Source organism: Stegostoma tigrinum, unplaced genomic scaffold, assembly GCF_030684315.1.
Source record: "Stegostoma tigrinum isolate sSteTig4 unplaced genomic scaffold, sSteTig4.hap1 scaffold_83, whole genome shotgun sequence".
In the NCBI taxonomy this organism is placed as follows: domain Eukaryota; kingdom Metazoa; phylum Chordata; class Chondrichthyes; order Orectolobiformes; family Stegostomatidae; genus Stegostoma; species Stegostoma tigrinum.
The window spans coordinates 653610-676950 of record NW_026728779.1 but is presented as its reverse complement, the minus strand read 5'-3'; the positions used below and the strand labels follow the sequence as shown (position 1 = coordinate 676950).

The following is a 23341-nucleotide window of genomic DNA, read 5'->3' as shown; positions in this document are numbered from 1 at the left end:
CATGGAAGTGAACAGGTTCCTAAAGGTAGCACTACAGGTCAGTAATGTTCTGATGAAGGCACAGGGAATGCTTTGCCTCATTGGGAAAAGTGTAGATTACCAAAGTAAGGACATCATGATAAAACTGTACAGGATACTGATGATGCCACAACTGGAGTAGTGTGCGCAGTTGTGTTCATCACAATCCAGGAAGTATATAATAACTCTGGAGACAGTGCAGAAAAGATTTACTCAAATATTGCCAAAGCTGGAGAATTGTAAATATGAGGCTGTTTTCCTTGGAACAGAAAAGTCTGAGGGATGACATGATTGAGGTATACAAAACAGTGAAGGGCAGAGATAGGGTAGAGTTAGTGTAGACAGGAGGAAGCTGCTTCCCTTGGCAGAGAATTCAAAAATCAGCAGTTACAGAGTCAAGCTAAGTGGCAGAAGGGTTAGAGGGGATGTGGGAAAATCCGTTTTATGCAGAGGGTGATGGGTGCCAGGAATTTGCTGCCTGAATTGGTGTTGGACTAAGAGATTCTAAACTCTTTTAAGAAGTACCTGGATCTGCACTTTAAGTGCTGCAGGTCCATGTACGTTTGTAACAATTTGGGATTAAAAAAGGCATCAGATGTCTATGGGTCAGCATGGACAAAGATGGCTGAATGGCTCCCTTCTGGTTTATATCATTTGTATGGCTCTATGTTGGTCCTGCGCAAGGCCAGCATACATTGGTCACACATTATCACTGTTGCAAAGGCACTGAACTAACTTCATGGACCGCAAGTGTTCATCTGGGATAGATACCCTGCACAAGGCTGATAGATAGGGATGGCCAGGATTCTGGCCCAGCATTTGATCTGATTTATTTGATTTATTGCAGTCACACGTACCCAATACAGGTGAACTACCCTTGTTTTTCTAGTGGGAACTGCTGTCAGATGAGTTATTGCAGTGCATTTTGTAGATGGTACACAATGCCCCCATTGTCTATCAGCAGTAGACAAACATCAATGTTGAGGTGATGGAAATGGTGCCAATCAAGCATGGATGGCATCAAGCTTCTTGAGTGTTACTGGAGCTGCGGCATCCAGGCAATCATATTCCATCACACTCCCAACTTTGCCTTGTCAGAGATGGACAAGCTTTGGGGAGAAACGAGAGGAGATACTAACCACATGATTCCCAGACGTGCTCTTGTAGCCACAGTATTTATATGGCTTATCTCATGCAGGTTCAAGTCAGTAGTAACGCCCATGAAGTTGATAACAGAATTTCAGTGTTGAAACTCAACAAAGGAAGATGGTGAGATTCTCTCTTGTTAGAGATGATCATTGCCTGGCACCTCTGTGGTGCAAACATTATTTGGCACTCATCAGTTCAAGCCCGAGTATTATCGACATCTTGCTGTTGATGCTAAACACTGTGCAATTATTAGTAAACATCCCCAAGATTCATCCTTGAGTTGACCATTTTGCCATCCTTCCACTGTGTCCTTCCACTGTGAAACAGTGAATAAATATAACTTAGATACATAAATGGAACTGTCCTGTTCAAAGGTCAAATCCAAAACTTCCAAAATATACAGCTTCTGTCTCACTGAGCTGAACCAGACACTTCATTCTTCCTCCTTGTAACCATGCAGCCAATGCACAGGAAGGGTCATGTGCTGGCTGATTGGTGACCTCAGTGCAATTGTTTCACTTATTTAATTTTGATCAGCAAACAAGCAAGCATACAAGCATCCAAAGTTGGTGTATCATGTGATTTTATGAAGGGAAGGTCATGCCTCAGAAACCTTATTGAGTTCTTTGAGAAGGTGACCAAACAGGTAGATGAGAGTAAACCGTTTGATGTGGTGTATATGGATTTCGGCAAGGTTCGATAAGGTTCCCCACGATAGGCTATTGTACAAAATGTGGAGGAAGGGAATTGTGGGAGATATAGCAGTTTGGATTGGAAATTGGCTTGCTGAAAGAAGACAGAAGGTGGTAGTTGATGGGAAATGTTCATCCTGGAGACCAGTTACTAGTGGTGTACCGCAAGGGTCGGTGTTGGGTCCACTGCTGTTTGTCATTTTTATAAATGACCTGGATGAGGGCGCAGAAGGATGGGTTAGTAAATTTGCAGACGACACAATGGTCGGTGGAGTTGTGGATAGTGATGAAGGATGCTGTAGGTTGCAGAGAGACATAGATAAGCTGCAGAGCTGGGCTGAGAGGTGGCAAATGGAGTTTAATGCAGACAAGTGTGAGGTGATGCACTTTGGTAGGAGTAACCGGAAGGCAAAGTACAGGGCTAATGGTAAGATTCTTAGCAGTGTAGATGAGCAGAGAGATCTCGGTGTCCATATACACAGATCCTTGAAAGTTGCCACCCAGGTTGACAGGGCTGTTAAGAAGGCATACAGTGTTTTAGCTTTTATTAATAGAGGGATCGAGTTCCGGAACCAAGAGGTTATGGTGGAGCTGTACAAAACTCTGGTGTGGCCGCACTTGGAGTATTGCGTACATTTCTGGTCACCGCATTATAAGAAGGATGTGGAAGCTTTGGAAAGGGTGCAGAGGAGATTTACGAGGAGGTTGCGTGGTATGGAGGGAAGGTCTTACGAGGAAAGGCTGAGGGACTTGAGGCTGTTTTCATTAGAGAGAAGAAGGTTGAGAGGTGACTTAATTGAAACATATCAAATAATCAGAGGGTTAGATAGGGTGGATAGGGAGAGCCTTTTTCCTAGGATGGTGACAGCGAGCACGAGGGGGCACAGCTTTAAATTGAGGGGTGAAAGATATAGGACAGATGTCAGAGGTAGTTTCTTCACTCAGAGAGTAGTAAGGGAATGGAACGCTTTGCCTGCAACGGTGGTAGATTCGCCAACTTTAGGAGCATTTAAGTCGTCATTGGACAAGCATATGGACGCACATGGAATAGTGTAGGTTAGATGGGCTTAAGATCGGTATGACAGGTCAGCACAACATCAAGGTCCGAAGGGCCTGTACTATGCTGTAATGTTCTATAAAAACTCTGTATTGCAAGAAAAGACAAACAAAACATTGTATCGTATTATCCTACATGACAAGGCAAAGGGATCCTTTTATCAAATGGAAAGAAAGAATAGATATAATGTTGCAAAGATTAATCACAAGCCAGAGGATCGAGAAATTCTTAAAAGGCAGAAAACAACCAAAAAAAGAAGGGGATTAGGTAAACTTTGAGGATGGACTTGCAAATAATATCAGGACAGGCAACTGGAACTTTGTTAAATATATAGAAAGGAGGACAGGCCAAAGTTAATACAAGCCCCGAAGAGAATGAGGTTGGAGAAATAATATTGGGGAACCAGGAAATGGCTGAAGAGTTAAATAAATTCTTTGCATGAGTCCTCAAGGCCTACTGGTATTATCATTAACCTATTAATCCAGAAACCCAGAAAATGTTCTGGGGACCTGGGTTCGATGGTGGAAGTTTAATTTTAAAAAGAAGTCTGGACTTAAGAATCTACCGATCACCATGAATCCATTGTCACTAATGTCCTTCAAGGGAGGAAATCTGCCAACCTCACCTGGTCTGGCCCACATATGACTCCAGACCACAGCAATGAGCTTGACTCTCAACTGCCCTCTAAAATGGCCTCGCAAGCCACTCAGTTGGACCAACCACTACTTAGACTCAAAGAAATGAAACTGGATAAATCACACAGCATTGACCTAGGCACCAGAAAAGACAATGGCAGAAACTGCCCTGTCGACCATGCAAAGTCCTCCTCACTAACATCTGGGGGTTAGTGCCAAAATTGGGAGAACTGTCTCACAGATTAGTTAATCAACAGTCTGACACAGTCATAATATCTTTCACACAATGTCCCAGACTCCACCATCACCATCCCTGGATATGTCCTCTCTCACCGGCAGGACAGACCCAGCAGAGGTGGTGGCACAGTGGTGTACAGTCAGGACAGTGTTGCTCTAGGAGGCCTCAGCATTGACTCTGGACCCCATGAAGCCTCATGGCTTCAAGTTAAACATGGCCAAGGAAAGCTCTTGCCGATTACCACGTACCGTCCTCCCTCAGCTGCTGAATCAGTACTCTGCAATGTTGAACAACACTTAGAGGAAGCACTGAGGATGGCAAGGGCACAAAATGTATTCTGGGTGGGGGATTTCAATATCCACTGCTAAGAGTAGCTCAGCACCAGTGCTACTGATCGAGCTGGTCAGATCCTAAAGGACACAGCTGCCAGACTGGGTTTGCGGCACATGGTGAGGGAGCCAACAAGAGGGAAAAACATACTTGACCTCATCCTTACTAATCTGCCAGCTGCAGTTGCATCTGTCCATGTCAGTATCAGTAAGAGTGACTATCGCACAGTCCTTGTGGAACAACGTCCCGCCATCACATTGAGAACAACCTCCATCATGTGTGTGGCACTATCACTGCAGTAAATGGGACAGACTTCACATAGATCTAGCAACTCAAGGCTGGGCATCCATGAGGTGCTGTGGGCCATCAACAGCAGCAGAATTGAACTCTAGCACAATCTACAACCTTCGCGGCTCAGTATGTCCCTCACTCAACCGTTACCATCAATCCTGGTTTAATGGAGAGTGCAGGAGGGCATGCCAGGAGCAGCACCAGGCTTACCTGATGATGAGGAATCAACTTGGTGAAGCCACCAAACAGGACTACTTGCATGCCAAATAGCGAAAGCAGCAAGTGATAGGCAGAGCTAATCAATCTCACCATGGATCTGATCTAAGTTCTGCAGCCCTGCCACATCCAGTCATGAATGGCAATGGACAATTAAACAACTCACTGGAGGAGGAGGAGGCACCACAAATGTCCCCATCCTCAACGATGGAAGAACCAAGCACATCAGTGCAAAACATGAGGCTGAAGCATTTGCAGAAATCTTTAGCCACAAGCGCTGAATGGGTGATCAAACTCGGCCTCCTCCAGTGATCCCCACTATTGCAGATACCAGTCTTCTGTCAATTCAATTCACTCCATGTGATATCAAGAAACGGTTAGGGACACTGGATACTGCAAAGGCTATGGGTCCTGGCAACATTCCAGCAACAGTACTGAAGATTTGTGCTCCAGAACTTGCTGCTGCCCGAGCCAAGCTGTTCTAGTTTGTTTCAACACTGGTGTCTACCTGACAATGTAGAAAATTGCCCAAGTATGCCCTGTACAGAAAAAGCAGGACAAAACCAGGCCAGCCAATTACTGCTCCATTAGTCTACTCTCAATCATCAGTAAAGTGATGGAAGGTGTCATCAACAGTGCTATCAGGCAGCACCTGCTCAGAAATAACCTACTCAGTTACGCCCAGTTTGGGTTCTGCCGTGGCCACTCAGCTCCTGACCCCATCACAGCCTTGGTTCAAACGTGGACAAAAGAGCTGAATTCCAGAGCTGAAGTGAGAGCGACAACCCTTCACATCAAGGCTGCATCTGACCGAGTGTGGCATCAAGGTGCCCCAGCAAAATGGGAATCAATGAGTTTCACAGGCAAACTCACCGGTGGTTGGAGTTATACCTGACACATGGGAAGGTGGTTGTGGTTGCTGGCAGTCAATCATTTCAGCTCCAGAAGATCTCTGCAGGAGTTCCTCAGGGTAGTGTCCTCGGCCCAACCATCTTCGGCTACTTCATCAATGACCGTCCCGCCATCATAAGGTCAGAAGTGGGGATGTTCGCTGATGTTTGCACAATGTTCAGCACCATTTGACTTCTCAGACACTGAAGCAGTCCAAGTTCACGTGCAACAAGATCCGGACAATATCCAGGCTTGGGCTGACAAGTGCCAAGTGACATTTGCGCCACACAAATGCCAGGCTCTGACCATCTCTTGACATTCAAGAGTGTTACCATCAATGAATCCCTCACTGTCAGCTGGGCGTTACCATTGACCAGAAACTCAACTGGTCATCACATTAAGATAGTGGCCACATGAGGAGGCCAGATGCTGGGAATATCACATCAAATAACTCACCCCCTGACTCCTCAAAGCCTGTCCGCCATCTAAAAGGCACAAGTCAGGAGTGCGATGGAACACTCCCCACTTGCCTGGATGAGTGCAGCTCCATCAACACTCAAGAAGCTTGACACCATCCAGGACAAAGCAGCCAGTACAACATCTACAAGTATCCACTCCCTCCATCTGCAATGCTCAGTAGCAGCGGTGGGTACGAACTACAAGATGCACTGCAAAAATTCACCAATGCTCCTCAGACAGCACCTTCTAAACCCAAGACCACTTCCATCCAGAAGGACAAGGGCAGCAGACATATGGGAACACCACCGCCTCCAAGTCCCTCACCATCTTGACTTGGAAATACATTGCCATTCCTTCCCCTCAAAATCCCGGAATTCCCTCCCTAATAGCGCTGTGGGTCAACCCACAGCAGGAAGAATGCAGTGGTTCAAGAAGGCAGCTCACCATCACCTTCTCAAGAGGCAACTCAGGATGGGCAAGAAATACTGGCCAGGCAGTGACACACATGTCCCACAAATGAATACAGTCACAGTAAAAGACACTGACAGTGTTCCAAAATTCCTGCATAATCAAAGGGCAAATGATAGGACAGGATATAAAACAGCAACTATCCCTAAAGAAAAGATATGAGGGAAACTAACTGGGTTAAAGACCATTAGGTCCCCTGGGCCCGAAGTGCTGCATCCTAGGATATTAAAAGTAATAGCTATAGTGATAGTTGATGCACTGATCACAATCTCTCCAGTATCCTTGGCTTTTCAAAAAGTCCCAGTGCCCCACAGGGCAGTATGGTGGCTCAGTGAGTAGCATGCTGTTTCACAGTGGCAGGGACCTGGATTCAATCCCATCCACAGGTGATTTTCTGTGAGGAATCTGCACCTTATCCCCGTGTCTGTGTGGGTTTCTTCGAGCTGCTCCGGTCTCTTCCCACAATCCAAACATGCACAGATTAGGTGGATTAGCCATGGGAAATGCAAGGTTGCAGGGGCTGGGCAGCTGGTTGAATCTGGGTGCCATGCTCTTCCGAGAGTCAGTTTGGACACAATGGGCCAAGTGGCCTGCTCTCATGCTGCAGGGATGCTATGACTAGTACCTTTATTTTAGAAAGGAAAGGAGACAAAAAAGATAACTACTGGCCAGTTAGCTTAATGTCTGTTATTGGAAAATGCAAGAGCCTATCAGAAAAGATGTAATTGCAGAGCACTTAAAATACGTAATACAATCACAGTCACTACGGCTTGATAAACAGGAAATTGTGCATGACAGATTTATAAGAATTCCATGAGGAGATTACAAGTAGTACAAATAAAAGGGTGTGACATTCAAAAAGGTATTTGTAAAAATAATCACACTTCAAGCAGATAAGACTTTTAATAAGACCACATAGTTTTGGGGAAATATATTAACATGGATAGGGGATTGACCAAATAATAGAGAACAGACATTTGGTACAGGGGGAGTCATTTCCAGGTTGGCAAGCTGTAAAAAGTGAACTGCCATACGGATCAATGCCACGGCCATTCTTGTTGCGAATAAATATTAATGACATAGTGATGAAAGTGAATGTACTATTACCGAGCTTACAGAAAACACAAAAATAGGTATGGAAGACAAGTGATGAGACTGCCAGACTGCCTGCAGAGGGATGTACAAAAGTTAAGATGCTCAGACTGGAGTATTTTTAACAGTATGGGAATGAAACGCTATAGGGAAACGGCAGGAAAGTGGTATCGAGGAATATCAGTATTTTATGATCTCATTGAGTGGCAGACTCAATGGACTGAATAGCCTTCTGCTCATTCATCATATTTCAAGAGTAAAACCTAGAGTCAATGAAATTCTAATTGAATTAAATATGGAAAATCAGCAAGGACATGTTACATTGCTTAACCCAAAGTCAAAGTACAAAAGCAGATTCCACAAAAGCACAGATAGCACATTCTTTGAGATGCCTCTTACTTCCAGACCAAAACGTTGCAACAAAAACTCACTAATGTAGAACCAAGAATACAAATATTCATGCAGCTACTTTCATGATGTGAAATGTCAATGTGATCTGTCACCCGCCAGTGACACAATAAGCAATGCTGCAGTAAGGTCAAGACAGACAATTAGGATGATTATTATTGATCAGTTTGGGTATTCAGAGACAGTGAGGGGGTTCTCAGACAATGTTGAAGCTCAAAGCACTTACAATCTGGGATTATGGTTTCCCTCCAGCACTACATTACAAAAGAAGAAGAAATGCTGAGAAATCAAAGGTCGAAAAACATGGCATACGTTTTAGGCAACACAGGAAGAAACCAGAGTGTGTCCAAATTCTGTGACAGAATATAATTTTCATACAACGCTTTCCTTAACATTTGGAAATGAGAAAGTATCTTTCATCAATGTTGTGTATATGGCTGCATTATTTTCTCTCAAACTGTGTTCTGTCATTGCTGTGAACAAAACAAAAAGTGTTCTGGAGAGATAGCAGGAACTGCACATGCTGGAGAATCGGAGTTAACGAGGTGTACAACTGGATGAACACAGCAGGCCAAGCAGCATCAGAGGAGTAGGAAAGCTGACGTTTCGGGCCTAGACCCTTCTTCAGAAACATCAGCTTTCCTACTCCTCTGATGCTGCTTGTCCTGCTGTGTCCATCCAGCTCTCCACCTTGTTGTCTCAGAAACAGTGTTACAGTGATTAGTATGAGTCCTAGCTCTGACCAACTTTTTGTGCGAAAGGTTGAATATTCATCATTCTAGTTCTTGTACTCATTTTGCAGGACCTAAATGCCACAGCACAGTGGCTGAGTGGTTAGCACCACTGCCTTACAGTGACAGGGCCCCAGGATCGATTCCAGTTGTGGACAACTGTCTGTGTGGAGTTTGTGCATTCTCCCCATGACTGTTTGAGTTTCCTCCAGTTACTCCCATTTCTTCCCACACTCTAAAAGATATTGCTGCTACGGGATTGTACGACATAATAAATGTGTTAGTGAGAATGGGGGGAAAAGAGTCCCTTAAGACACAAGGGTAGCCTTGGAGAAAGTCTCAAGGGCAACAAGGTGGTGCAGTGGTTGGCACTACTGCCTCACAGTACCAGGGACCTGGGCTCAATTCCACCCTTGGGTGACTCTTCGTTTACACATTCTCCCCATGTCTGTGAGGGTTTTCGCTAGGTGCTCCAGTTTCCTACCACAGTCCAAAGATGTGCAAATTAGGTGGATTGACCACACTAAATTGTCCATAGCTACCAGGTTTGTTAGCCTTGCAGGGGTAGGTGTGGACCTGTTGGGCTGAATGTTTCTACACTGTAGGGATTCAGTGAACCCTCTTTCTACCGATGTCGTTGGCAGCAATGTGCACAATGAGCTATGTAGGAATCCTGCTCATTGACTGCAGCTCCACATTCAACACTATTATCCCCTCCAGACTGATCTCAAAACTCTATGACCTAGGTTTCTGCTCTGCCCTCTGCTACTGGATCCTTAACTTTCTGACCCAAAACCACAGTGAAGATAGGTAACTGCCCCTCCTCCACAATAACACGAGTGCCCTCTAAGGATGTTTCCTCAGCCCCCTACTGCACTCCTTGTGCACCCATGACTGTGTTGCCAAATTCCAAATTAACGCCATCTGCAAGTTAACTGACGACACCACTGCAGTGGGATGGATATCTAACAATGAATCAAAATACAGAAGGGAGGCAAAGGGTTTGGTGACGTGGTGCAGAGAACAACCTCTCTCTCGATGTCGGCAAAACTAAAGAACTGATCACTGATTTCAAAAGACAGGAGGAGAACACGCCCTGATGTATATCAATGGAACTGAGGTTGAGAGGGTGGAGCGTGTCAAGTTCCCCGGTATGACGATAATCAACAACGCGTCCTGGACTTTCCACGAAAATACGTTGGTCAAGGCGGCACAACAATGCCTCTCCTTCCTCGGGCGGCTCAGGAAATTTGGCCTGACCAATTTCTACAGATGCACCATTAAAAGCACATTGTCCAAGTGTATAATGGCCTGGTATGGCAACTATTCTGCCCAGGACTGTGAGAAACTACAGAAGCGGGTGTGCACAGCCCAGATCATCACGGAAGCCAACCTCTCATCCAAGGACTCCATTTATATGGCTCACTGCTGCGGAAAGGTAGCCAGCATCACCAAAGACCCATCGCACCTACGTAATGATCTCCTACATCCTCTTCCATCAGGCACCAGGTACAGAAGCCTGAACACATGCACACCAACAGTTTTAGGAACAGCTTCTTCCCAGTTGTTATCAGACTGATAAATAGACTCTCTAGCCTGAAATAACGCTGATCTTGCTAACATTGATCTCACTGAGCGCATGCTCTGTTCAATGTAACCTGCATGCCTCTGTCATTTTCATCTGTATATCCTTCGCTTACTATGATCTGCCTGTACCACTCATAAATAAAGATTTTCACTCTACTTTGGTACACGTGACAATAAATCAATCAATTAGTCAACAACCTTAATACAAGTTTGAGGAACAAGACTTCATCATCTGTCTTGTCACTTTCTAGCCTTCTGGTCCAATATTAAGTTCAACCAATTTAGATCAGAACCTACGCTTCCATCTTGCTCCTGTATCCCTTTTTGCATTCAGATGCCTATGTAGCTATTCACACCTCTTCTGGACACAACCTTTGATTTTTTTTTAAAAAATTACCATTGTGTTACCAAGCTTTTGCAAAAAATAATGTTTCGTAACATAATTTCTTCTACCCTCCACCTCATCACAAGCATTCCCTTGAGAATTTTTGGGAGTTTTCCGACCTCCTGTCTACCAGCCGGAAATACCTTACATTTGTGTCTTTCATTTCAGAGAGACTTTTATTACCAAAGCAGTTTTGTCTTACACCCAATGGAACAAACGCAAGAACATGATATTTCAAACAATTGGAATAATTTATACGAGAAGAAAAACATGTCGTGTGGTTGACAAGTCCACTCTTGTGGACTGAATGAGGGTGTACCGCAGGATAATCACCTAATCAATGTATCATTTCCCCTTTGCAGAGAAAACACTGGAAAAATTGAATATACCTGTATGTTTGAACAGATGAAGTACGGGTAAATCGCTGTTTCACTTTACAAGTGTATTTGGGACCTTGCTTGGTGACTGAGGAGTGGACTACAGAGGGAATGGTCACTTTGGAATGCTGAAAGGGGATACTGGTGAAGATGCTGGAAGATAATCTGCTGAACGCAGAGGTTGATGGAGGGACAAGCTGAGAATAAGGAGAATTTATGATTCTGGGATAGGTGGAATGGATGAGGGCCGAATTTTGTGAAATGGATCAAAGTGAAAGTTCTGCGAACCATGTTGGGGTCCTTGGTTGTGGAAAAGAGAAAGCATCTCACACGTGCCGGTGCGGTGTGCTCTGCTCATTACAAACAAGCAGTTTTCAGTCGGCCAATCATTATCATATATGACCTATATGTCTGGCATAATACTGGCTGCAAATTTCATAGACAATGTTGGTCAATGCAATGAGGATTATTTTTGGACTGACAACAGCATACTGCTAGGGGAAAATACCATTCACATAACCACTATACAGCAGCAGCATGAATTACTTGCTTAAGCTCAAACTTTTGAGAAGCTTTGGTTTTCCATGGCAATTTGAGGTAGACCAGGCACTTTTCAGTTCTAAAATTTGAACCATTTGACAATGCACAGTATACACATCAGTCATCTACTTGTGATATCCATTATAGAACATAGAACATAGAACAATACGGCACAGAACAGGCCCTTCGGCCCTTGACGTTGCGCCGACCTGTGAACTAATCTAAGCCCCTCCCCTGACACAATCCCATCATTATCCATATGCTTATCCAAGGACTGTTGAAATGCCCCTAATGTGGCTGAGTTAACTACTTTGGCATGCGGGGCATTCCACGCCCATAGCACTCTCTGAGTAAAGAACCTGCCTCTGACATCTGTCTTAAATCTATCACCCCTCAATTTGTAGCTATGCCCCCTTGTACAAGCTGAAATCATCATCCTCTGAAAAAGACTCTCACTGTCCACAATATCTAATTTTCTGATCATCTTATATGTCTCTATTAAATCCCCCCTTAGCCTCCTTTTCTCCAATGAGAACAGACCCAAGTCTCTCAGCCTTTCTTCATAGGGCCTGTGCTCCAGACCAGGCTGCATCCTGGTAAATCTCCTCTGCACCTTTTCCAATGCTTCAACATCCTTCCTGTCATGGGGCGACCAGAACTGCACGCAATATTCCAAATGAGGCTGCACTAGCATTTTGTACAGTTGGAGCATGACATCATGGCTCCGGAAGTCAATCCCTATAAATCCCGTGACTGTACAAAACGCTAGTCGAGTAGCCTGTATCTCAGTATTCTCCTCGACAACATTGTTGTTTTCCAGAGTGAATACTGTCAAAAAATATTCAATTAGTGCTTCCCCTATCTCCTCTGACTCCACACACAACTTCCCACTACTGTCCTTGATTGGCCCTCATCTTACTCTCGTCATTCTTTTATCTTTTATCTTATTTATCTTCATGATGTACTTTATGAACAATACCACACATCCCCACATCACTTTAAACCTTTGGAACCTTAACAAGTTGTAGATATCTCCAATTAGCTCACTTCTTCGCTTGAAGCAGAGCAAGGACTAAGTCCTGCACGGTGAAAATGTTAGAAACAACAATGAGCACTGTCCTGCCGAGCCTTACCTAACTTCGTTACTGACCAAACTACCAGCACCCAGTTCAAAGTTGCACAATTGCTCAAGCTTTGCATTTCAGAGAGTGACTATTGTAAACATGGAAGCTAGGAGGAGGGAGGAGGCCAAATGGCTCTTTGAGCCTGCTCCACCATTCTTCATGATCATGACTGATCATCCAACTCAACAGCCTAATCCTGCTTTCTCTCCATAACACTTGATCCCATTCACCCCAAGTGTTGTATCTAGCCATATCTTGAATACGTTCAATGTTCTGACATGAACTGCTTGCTTTGGTAATGATTTCCACGGACTCACCATTCTTTGGGTGAAGAAATACCTCCGAAATCGTCTATCCTGAATCCTCATACTGTGAGCCCTGGTTCTGGACACACCCACCACTGGGAACTGCATCTATCCTGTCCAGTCCTGTTCGAATTTTATAAGTCACCTCATTCATTTGAATTCCAGCGAGAACAATCCTAACCGAGTCAATCTCTGATCATACATCGGACCTGCCATTCCGGGAAACAGGCTGATAAACATGCGCTGCACTGATAAACTATGAGAGCAACAGCATCCTTCCGCAGAAAAGGAGCACAAAACTGCACACACTATTTTAGGTGCGGCTTCACCAAGGTGCTGCGTAACTGCAACACCACATTCCGGCTTCTGTACTCGAAACCTCTCGGAACGAAGGCCAACAGACCATTTCAGAGATGGGAGGAACTGCCAATGCTCGAGAATCTGAGATAACAAGGTGTGAAGCCGGATGAACACAGCTGGCCAAGCGGTATCAGAGGAGCAGGAAAGATGACGTTTCGGGTTTGGGCCCTTTTTCAGAAATGGGGGAGGGGAACGGGATTCTGAAATAAATAAAGAGAGAAGGGGAGGTGGATAGAAGATGGATAGAGGAGAAGATAGGTGGAGACAGATCAAAGAGGCGGCGCTGGAGCCAGTAAAGGTGAGTGTTGTTGGGGAGTTATGATGGAGGTTCATCAGTCAAGGGAAGACAGACAGGTCAAGGAGGAGGGGATGATGCTGGTAGGTAGGAGGTGGGGTGGAGATTAGGGTGAGAGTTCGCGTTAGGGTTACACCCTAACCCCACCCCACCTCCTACCTACCAGCGTCAGCCCTGCCTCCTTGACCTGTCTGTCTTCCCTTGACTGGTCAACCCCCTTCCTAACATTTGTCTTTACCAGTCTCTTTCTCTTCACGTATCTATAGAAACGCTGTGTCAGTCTTTATGTTCCCTGTATGCTTACTTTACTGCATTTACCCCTTCTTAATCAATCCCTTGGTCCTTCTTTGCTAAATTCTACTATGCTGCCAATCCTCAAATGTTGTTTCCATGGATCAGATACTATCGCTAATTGCCTTTGTTAAGTCATGGATTGGTCCTCTTACCCATTTTGCTTTCATGCCAGACAGGAATAAACAGAGATAATGGGAACTGCAGATGCTGGAGATTCCAAGATAATAAAATGTGAGGCTGGATGAACACAGCAGGCCAAGCAGCATCTCAGGAGCACAAAAGCTGACGTTTCGGGCCTATAAACAGTTGTTGCAGTCCGCCCACGTGCTCCTTAAATGTTTGCCATTGCCTATCCACTGTCATCCCTTTAAGCAACTCTTTGTGATCTATCAAGGCTAATTTCATGCCTCATATCTTCAGCTTTCATTATTAAGATGCAGCACCCTGGTCTCCAAATCAACTCTCACACTCTCCATCTTGATTGAAAAAATTCTATCATGTTGCGGCCACTCATCTCGAAGAAATCTTGCACAGCTAGATTGGCAATGATTCCCTTTCTCATTACACAGCACCCAGTCTTAGATGCACTGCTTTCCAGTTGGTTCCTCAACATATTGCTCAAGAAAACCATCCCGTATCCATTCCAGGTCTGTTCTAGTTCTGTTATAAACTAGTAGAGCTCTCAACAATAAATTAGAAGGTTATGGCTTCAAGCTGTAATTTATATTTAAGCATAATTTTTAGGGTAATACTTCAATGAAGTACTGAGGAATTTGGATTGTCGGAGATGCCAGCATTCAGAAGAGGCATTAACTTGAGGCTCCACCTGCTGTGAAGAGCTCAGATCAACTGAAGTCGTGACACACTTTGCCTGGGTAATAAATTCTAGTGACAAACCAGTCCATATCAATAGTGCAAGATAACAAAGTGTGGAGCTGGATGAACACAGCAGGCCAAGCAGCATCTCAGGAGCACAAAAGCTGACGTTTCGGGCCTAGACCCTTCATCAGAGAGGGGCATGGGGAGAGGGAACTGGAATAAATAAGGAGAGAGGGGGAGGCGGACCGAAGATGGATAAAAAAGAAGATAGGTAGACAGGAGTGTACAGGTGGGGAGGTAGGGAGGGGATAGGTCAGTCCAGGGAAGACAGACAGGTCAAGGAGGTGGGATGAGGTTAGTAGGTAGGAAAAGGAGGTGCAGCTTGAGATGGGAGGAAGGGATGGGTGGGAGGAAGAACAAGTTAGGGAAGCAGAAACAGGCTGGGCTGGTTTTGAGATGCAGTGGGGGGAGGGGAAGAACTGGGCTGGTTTTGGGATGCAGTGGGGGAAGGGGAGATTTTGAAGCTTGTGAAGTCCACATGGATACCATTGGGCTGCAGGGTTTCCAAGCGGAATATGAGTTGCTGTTCCAGCAACCTTCGGGTGGCATCATTGTGGCACTGCAGGAGGCCCATGATGGACATGTCGTCTGAGGAATGAGAGGGGTAGTTGAAATGGTTCGCGACTGGGAGGTGCAGTTGTTTGTTGCGAACCAAGCGGAGGTGTTCTGCAAAGTGGTTCCTAAGCCTCTGCTTGGTTTCCCCAATGTAGCGGAGGCCACACCGGGTGCAATGGATACGATATACCACACTGGCAGATGTGCAGGTGAACAAAACGAAAATGAGCTCAAAATTCATACTGGCAAGTAGACCCGCTTGACATTATGAATTGGTGCAGAGCACACTTACATGTTGGAAGCAACTGCGGACACTTGGTTCAATGGTGCTGCCTCGAAATGAAGCTACCTCACCCAGCTGCCGAGGGATCTGGACTGCATCGTGAAGCAAAAGGCTCAGGCTTCGTTGGTCACATAAATCTGTGGGTTCAGCTACTTGTTTGAAGATATCTGCAAAAGTTATCCAGAAGAAAAATACTGACATTCCTAAACTTAAGGGAGGTAGTTGAGAGTTCAATACATCCAATACATCTTCCTCAATTGCCTTGCTTTGTAAATCATCTTAAAACATTATTTTATGATCTTGATTGGCTATTTGCAAACAACTGTGGAAACAAAAACTTCTGTTTGTTTACAACAATGGACAATGTATGTTGTATGATTCTCCAAGGAAGTCATTTTGTCAATTTCTTTCTTGATTGTAAATCTCAAACCTCTCTAATAGCTCCTCGTTCATTTCACAGAGGTAATTTTTGTGTGGACCTGGAAAACATCGGCACCGTCCTCAATGAATATTTTGTGTCAATCTTTACAATGGAAAAGGACACTGCAAGTAAGATATCAGGGCAGAGGACCTCGGAGCATCAGAGGTTAAGAGACAGGGAGATGCAGCTGGTTGAGCAACTTTAAAAGTGGATACATCTACAGGGCGAACTGAAACGTATACCAGTTAGCGAGGGAAGTGAGGGAGGAGATATCTGGGCCCCTGGCAGCAATTTTCAAACCCTTGTCAATCACACGTGAAGTCATGAAGGACTATTAACATTGTCCCACTATTATCAAACGGACAAAGAAACAGACCAGGAAATTAAAGACCAGTCAGAATAATCTCAGCACTGGAGAAGCTACAAAGAGGCATTCTTAGGGGTAGAATGTACTTGCATGAATTAATCAGGGATAGTCAGTATGGATTTGTTAAGATGAGGTCACATTTCAGAAATTTGATCCAAATTTGAGGAGATATTGGAAGATTGATGAACTTCTGCATTTGATGTTGACTTAGTAAAGTCCCCCTTGGCAGACTGATCAAGAAAGCAACAGTCAACGGGATCAAAGGCAAAGAGGCACACTGGAGCCAAAACTGGCTGAGGCAGAGAGCACAGGGTGATTGATGGTAGAGGGGTGTCTATTTGACAGGATGTTTGCTTTCAGTGGGGCTGTGCAGGGCTTGCCACAAGGACCCTTGAAGTTTGTCATGTATATTCTTCATTTGGGCTTAAACACAATTTGTATGACCGTGTCACTAGCAAATCACTAATTCAGTGAGGAGGATATCGGTGGAATGGTCATGTAAATAACAGCCATGGAATCAAAGGCAAATTGGCAAATTGGCAAATTGGTTGACAGACAGGAAGAATAAACTTCAGGAGGAGATCAACAGACTGGTCAGCGGGACACAGCAATTGGAACTCAACCAGGAAAAGTGTGAGCTAACGAACTCGGGAGGGCTAACAAGGCAAGGGATCACACTATGAAGGGTGTGATCCTGGAGATTACTGAAAAAACCAAGATGCTGCCTGGGCTGGGGGTTCTCATGGAATCATAGAGTACAGAGGAGGTCCTACAGCCCACTAAGGCTGTACCTCTAAAAATACACTGCGACATATACTAGTCCCATTTTTACACACTAGACCATTCTCAAAAATATTATGACATTACAAGTGCTCATCCAAGTACTTTTCAAAGGTTGTACGGTTTCCTGTTTCAACTTCCCTCCCAGGCAATGCATTCCAGACCTTTACCACACTCTGGATGAAAATGATTTTCCGCAAAGCTCCTCTAAATTTCCCGTCTTTCTCTTTAAAATTGTGCCCTACCGTTATTGATGCTTTAACTAAGGGGAACAATGCTTTCTACTCAACCTATCTATACCTCTCATAATCTTCTATGCCTCTATCAGGACCTCCACTCACCCCGCCAAACGTTCTCTGCTTCACAGAAAATAATCTGAATTTTTCCAGCCTTTCTTCACAGCTAAAATGCTCCAACACATGCAACATCCTTTTCATTCCCTCCAGTACAATCACATCCTTCCTCATGGGTGGTGACCAAAACTCCACACGTGACTCCAGCTGTGGCCTAACCAAACTTTTAAACAGCTCCAAAGTGACCTCCCCACTCTTACAATCTATGCCACGACTGATAAAGGGAGATGTCCTATATGTCTTTGTAACAACCCTTATTAGCCTGACCTGACCCCTTCAGGAATTTATGAACAAGTACCCCAGGATCCCTTTTCTCCTCTAAGCTTCCCAGTGTCCTGCTATGCATTAGATTTAGATTTAGGTTTTATTATCACATGTATTCAATACAGGGTACAAGAGTACAATGTCACCTCAGACGGTGCCATCTCAGGTACAAAGTACCTCGGTACGAAATTTTAGATGCAGATGTAGAAAATTTATCCATCCTTCTTTACTCAGAGTCGTAGGGGAGTGGAATGCAATGCTGGAGAGGGTAGTGGAGTCAGCCTCATTAGGGGCATTTAATCGGCTATTAGTCAAGCACATGAATGACAGTATAAGGTAGGAGTGGAGGTTAGATAGACCTTAGGATGACGGTAAAAGTTCGGTACAACATCGTGGGCCGAAGGGCCTGTACTGTGCTGTACCGTTCCATGTTCTATGTTAGAAAAATAAATGAATAAGTTAACAAGTTCAGCACGACAGTCTTCTTAATATAACAGTAGAAAAATAAAAACAAAAGTTTAAAAAGTCAAACATTACAGTCCTTTCTGAAGCCACGAGTTTGCAGACACACTGAACGAGGGCTCCACAGTGACGGCTCGTATTCCCCTGTGCTGGGCTCAGGCCCGCCCATCCTTGCCAGTGGACTTCACTGCTGACGGCCGTTGCTGTCCTCCATCGGGCATGACAGGCTTTGCCACATGAAGTACTCTCTTATCTTATTCCTTCTTCAGGCTATATCAATTTGCCACTGACCTGCCCAACTGACCGATGCCAAGAGTGGAGCAGACAAGGGGACCTGGTAAAGGTGTTTAAGATTTTGACGGGCAGAGAAAGGATAACTGGAAGTTGCTTTTTCCATTCGTAGACAGGGGAGGGGAGTTGAGGAGAACCTATTTACCCCAGTGTGGTGGGAGTCCTGAGCTCACTGACTGAAAGTGTGACTGATTCAGAAAGTGTCTGAATATTTAAGCAGTATTTAGATGTTCACTTGTGTTGCCGTAGGCTCCAAGGCTATGGGCCAAACAGTCAAAAAGGAAATCAATGCCATGTGAGTTCAATGTAGACAGATCTTTGTTGAGTAGTGCAGGAACTACAGACCACACGGCCTCCTCCTGTGCAACAAACATCCATGAGTCTATAATTACACAGCTTTTCTTGGAGGCATTTCTCCACTTGACTGATTCTTTGTAAAAGCAAGGCTAACAAAATAAATCCTTTTTATTAAAAGCTTCCATCTCACTGAGAAAGCTTCAGGCCAATTTGATAATCTGCTCTCAAAGATCTGCTCATATTTTGATAGTTGGGACAAATTCTACTGTCAGGGCTGACACAATCCACAACATTCTAAATCAATCAACAATATTCCAGAAAGATGATCATTTGCCTATCCGACCGATTTTAACTGATGCTTTAAAAAAATAGAGAAATAAATCTGGATCTGTCAAAAACTAATCAGTTCTTCCTTTGACCATACCCATACGTACCAGCTTTCAATGAAATATGCCCATTAGTTTGTGAGATACATTGTTGACAAACAGCACAACAAATGGGCAAAAACATAACCTCACACTAAGTGTTACCACTGCTGCAACTGAGCACTTGAGTCATACCACACTTCTGAATATTTTTCCCAGTATTCTAATGATGAAAACATGATTGGGAACAAAAACAGCTGCTAAGGTTAGTGTCTTTAAGAAACAATAGCATCATACATATGTAGCGCATCATTTATCTTGCAGGAATGCACTGTGCAGATTCTGCACAGACCAAGTTATGACTTAACATTCATAGTGGTAATGACTAATTACAGAAATATACTAATACAGCAAACCTTTTGTTAAACAGCACCCGTGGTACCAGGAATGTGCTGAGTAATCAAAAATTCCAGTTGATCAATAGGTGCACACGCACAAAAAAACACACTCAATAATCGGAACATAATGCACAGGATATATGCATCACTGTTCTCCTTCATTTACAGTATAAATAACTTCAGTAATGAAGCAACTTTGCCTTAAATAAAACTTACTGGCAGGGAGCCTTCTCACTTGCACCCTCACCAGACATCACAGAGATTATGAGAATACAGTAAACATCTGGTGTATAATTTTTGTCAGTTTATTGAGTGTGCTAGTTTGTTAAACAAAGTTTACATACAGTTAAATCTACAGTTTACATGTGTATCAGCAATGATAGATTTAGTACTGACACTTGTATTTTTCCTCTAGATGATCCTTGAAGAGTCACGTCAAGCCAATTTTCAAAGAAAGCACTCTGATTCTTACACTCATACCCCTGGAAAAGGAAGTTGCAGAATGTCATGACTGACTTTACTTATTTGAATACAGCATAACATACATAGAACATCGAACAGGACAGGCCCTTCAGCCCACAATGTTCTGCCGAACTTTTACCCTAAACCTCAGGTCTATCTAACCTCCACCCCTATCTTAAACTACCATCCATATGCCTGTCTAATAGTCACTTAAATGCCCCTAATGAGGACGACTCCGCGACCCACTCGAGCTGAAACAAAGATCTCTTTGAATTGTCATTTGTCAGACATGTATTGAATCAAAAAACAAATTTCTCACTTCCATAGATTTCTACAGCATCTTAATATGATTTGTGAAGATTATACTCCACCCTTTCATTTAATAAATACAACTTTAAACAAAATGCCACTATATAGAACTTGTATGTTGGTATTTGTGCATATGCCATTTCAGTTTGTGTGATCTGTTTCGATGCAACGAGTGATAAACACTTTGATTAAAATGGTTGAGAGCAGTATATGTGAGATTTAATACCATGTTAAATCTATAGATAGTCCATCTGCAGGTAGTTATTCATGAGACTCAACTGACATCATGTCTCAGGGGAGCTTGTGATCTCTGGGTTATGCACTGTTTGACCATTGCCGACTGGTCACTAGTTGAGTGGAAAGAGAACTACTAGCTGCTATCCATTTTCAACAAGTGATCACGATAATCTACCTGTGTTTCAACGTCCCATCAACATTCAAGAATTATTGCTCGAAGAGGCTTCTGTGTAACAAATAGGAGCGGAATCAAGATCAGCCATGTTGTTTTCCCTATCTGAACAAGCTGCCAACACCATACATAAAGGGACCGTCTTAATCATTCTTATACAATTAACTTTTACAATAGACAACAGGGGCAGGATAAGGCCATTCGGCCCTTCGAGCCAGCACCACCATTCATTATAATCATGGCTGATCATCCACAATCAGTATCCTGTCCCTGGCTTATCTCCATAATACTTGATTCCACTATCTTTAAAAGCTGTACCTATCTCTTCTTGAAAGTGTCCAGAGACTTGCCCTCCACTGCCTTCTGGGGCAGAGCATTCCATATATCCACCACTCTCTGGGTGAAGAAGTTTTTCCTCAACTCTGTTCTAAATGCCCTATCCCTTATTTTTATACTGTGTCCTCTGGTTCTGGACTCAATCATCAGCAGAAACATGGTTCCTGCCTCCAGCGTGTCTAATCCTTTCATAATCTTATACGTCTCAATCAGACCCCTTCTCATCCTTCTAAGCCATGTCCCGGTACAGCTGCAGATGGACCTCTTTGCTCCGATACTCAATTCCTCTTGAAGGCCAGCATGCCATTGGCTTTCTTCACTGCCTGCTGTACCTGCATGCTTGCGTTCATTGACTGATGTACAAGAACACCTGCATCTCGTTGTACTTCCCCTTGACCTAACTTGACTCCATTTCGATAGTAATCTGCCTTCTTGTTCTTGTCACCAAAGTGGATAACCACACATTTATCCACATTAAACAGCATCTGTCATGCATCCGTCCACTCACCTAGCCTGTCGAAGTCACCCTGTATTCTCATAACATCCTCCTCATATTTCACACTGCCACCCAGCTTTGTGTCATTGGCAAATTTGCTAACATTACTTTTCATGCCTTCATCTATATCATTAATGTAGATTGTAAACAGCTGCTGTCCCAGCACCGAACCTTGTGGTACCCCACTGGTCACCACCTGCCATTCTGAAAGGGACCCGTTTATCACTAGTCTTTGCTTCCTGTCAGACAGCCAGTTTACAACCAAAGTCAGTATTTTGCCCACAATACCATGTGCCCGAATTTTGCTCACTAATCTCCTAAGTGGGACTTTATCAAAGGCTTTCTGAAAGTCCAGGTAGACTACATCCACAAGTTTTCCCTCGTCCATTTTCATAGTTACGTTCCCAAAAAATTCCAGAAGATAAGTCAAGCACAATTTCCCCTTCGTAAATCCATGCTGACTCTGACCTATCCTGTTGCTGCTGTCCAAATGAATCGCAATTTAATTTTATAATTCTTTCCCACCACTGACGTCTGGCTAACCGGTCGATAATTTCCATTTTCTCTCTCCCTCCTTTCTTGAAAAGTGAGACAACATTAGCCACCCTCCAATCCGCAGGAACTGATCCTGAATCTAGAGAACATTGGAAAATGATTACCAATGTGTTCACAATTTCTGGAGCCACCTCCTTAAGTACCCTGGGATGCAGACCATCAGGACGTATCAGCCTTCAGACCCAACAGTCTATCCAACACCATTTCTTGCCTAATATAAATATCCTTCAGTTCATCCATTACCCTAGGTCCTTCAGCCACGATTACATCTGGGAGATTGCTTGTGTCTTGCCTAGTGAAGACAGATCCAAAGTACCTATTCAACTCTTCTGCCATTTCCTTGTTCCCATTAAATAAATTCACTCGTTTCTGTCTTCAAGGGCTCAATTTTAGTCTTAACCATTTTTTTTCCACACACCTAAAAAAAACTTTGACTATCCTTCTTTATATTTTTCGCCAGTTTTCCTTCGTACCTCATTTTATTCTCTGCGTATTGCCTTTTTAGTTATCTTCTGTTGCTCTTGAAAAGCTTCCCAGTCCTCCGGCTTCCCGCTAATCTTTGCTCGGTTATACTACTTCTCTTTTATCTTCATAGAGTCCTTAACTTCTCTCGTCAGCCACGGCCATCCCTGCCTCCCCTTAGGATCTTTTTTCCTCCTTGGAATGAACTGATCCTGCATCTTTTGCATTATATCCAGAAATACCTGCCATTGTTGTTTCACTGCCATCCCGGCGAGGGTATTGAACCATTGAACTTTAGCCAGCTCCTCCCTCATAGCTCCCTAGTTCCTACAATACTGACACTTCCAATTCTCCCTTCTCCCTCTCAAATTGCAGATCAAAAATTATTGTATTATGGTCACTACCTCCTCATGGCTCCTTTACTTCGAGGTCCCTGATCAAATCCGGTTGGTTGCACAACACCAGATCCAGAATGGCCTCCTCCCTGGTACGCTCCATACTGACTCTACATCTCCTGATTCTATGACTCCACTCGCAAGGGACTGGAGATTTTATATTTCTTCACATTCATAATTTCATATTTTTTCACTATTTTTATTATTACTTCATTTCATATTTCTTTACTTCTGACTATTTTAAATACAACAGGTTTTCT

General features: G+C 43.9%; 1 protein-coding gene across 7 annotated transcripts in view; it reads right to left on the bottom strand.

Moving 5' to 3' along the window:
* Positions 1 to 23341, bottom strand: part of LOC132209305 (utrophin-like) — a 123160-nt gene that overhangs the window by 13728 nt on the left and 86091 nt on the right. For 3 of the 7 annotated variants that reach the window (XM_059644439.1, XM_059644440.1, XM_059644436.1), the window contains 2 exons: positions 20054 to 20139; positions 15669 to 15826 (listed from right to left, as the gene is read on the bottom strand). The exons of 1 other annotated variant lie outside the window; for it this stretch is intronic. The gene's annotated coding sequence lies outside the window, so the exon portion shown is untranslated. The remainder of the gene's footprint in view (positions 1 to 15668; positions 15827 to 20053; positions 20140 to 23341) is intronic. 3 more of the 7 variants (XR_009445410.1, XR_009445409.1, XM_059644437.1) reach the window with 1 other exon arrangement.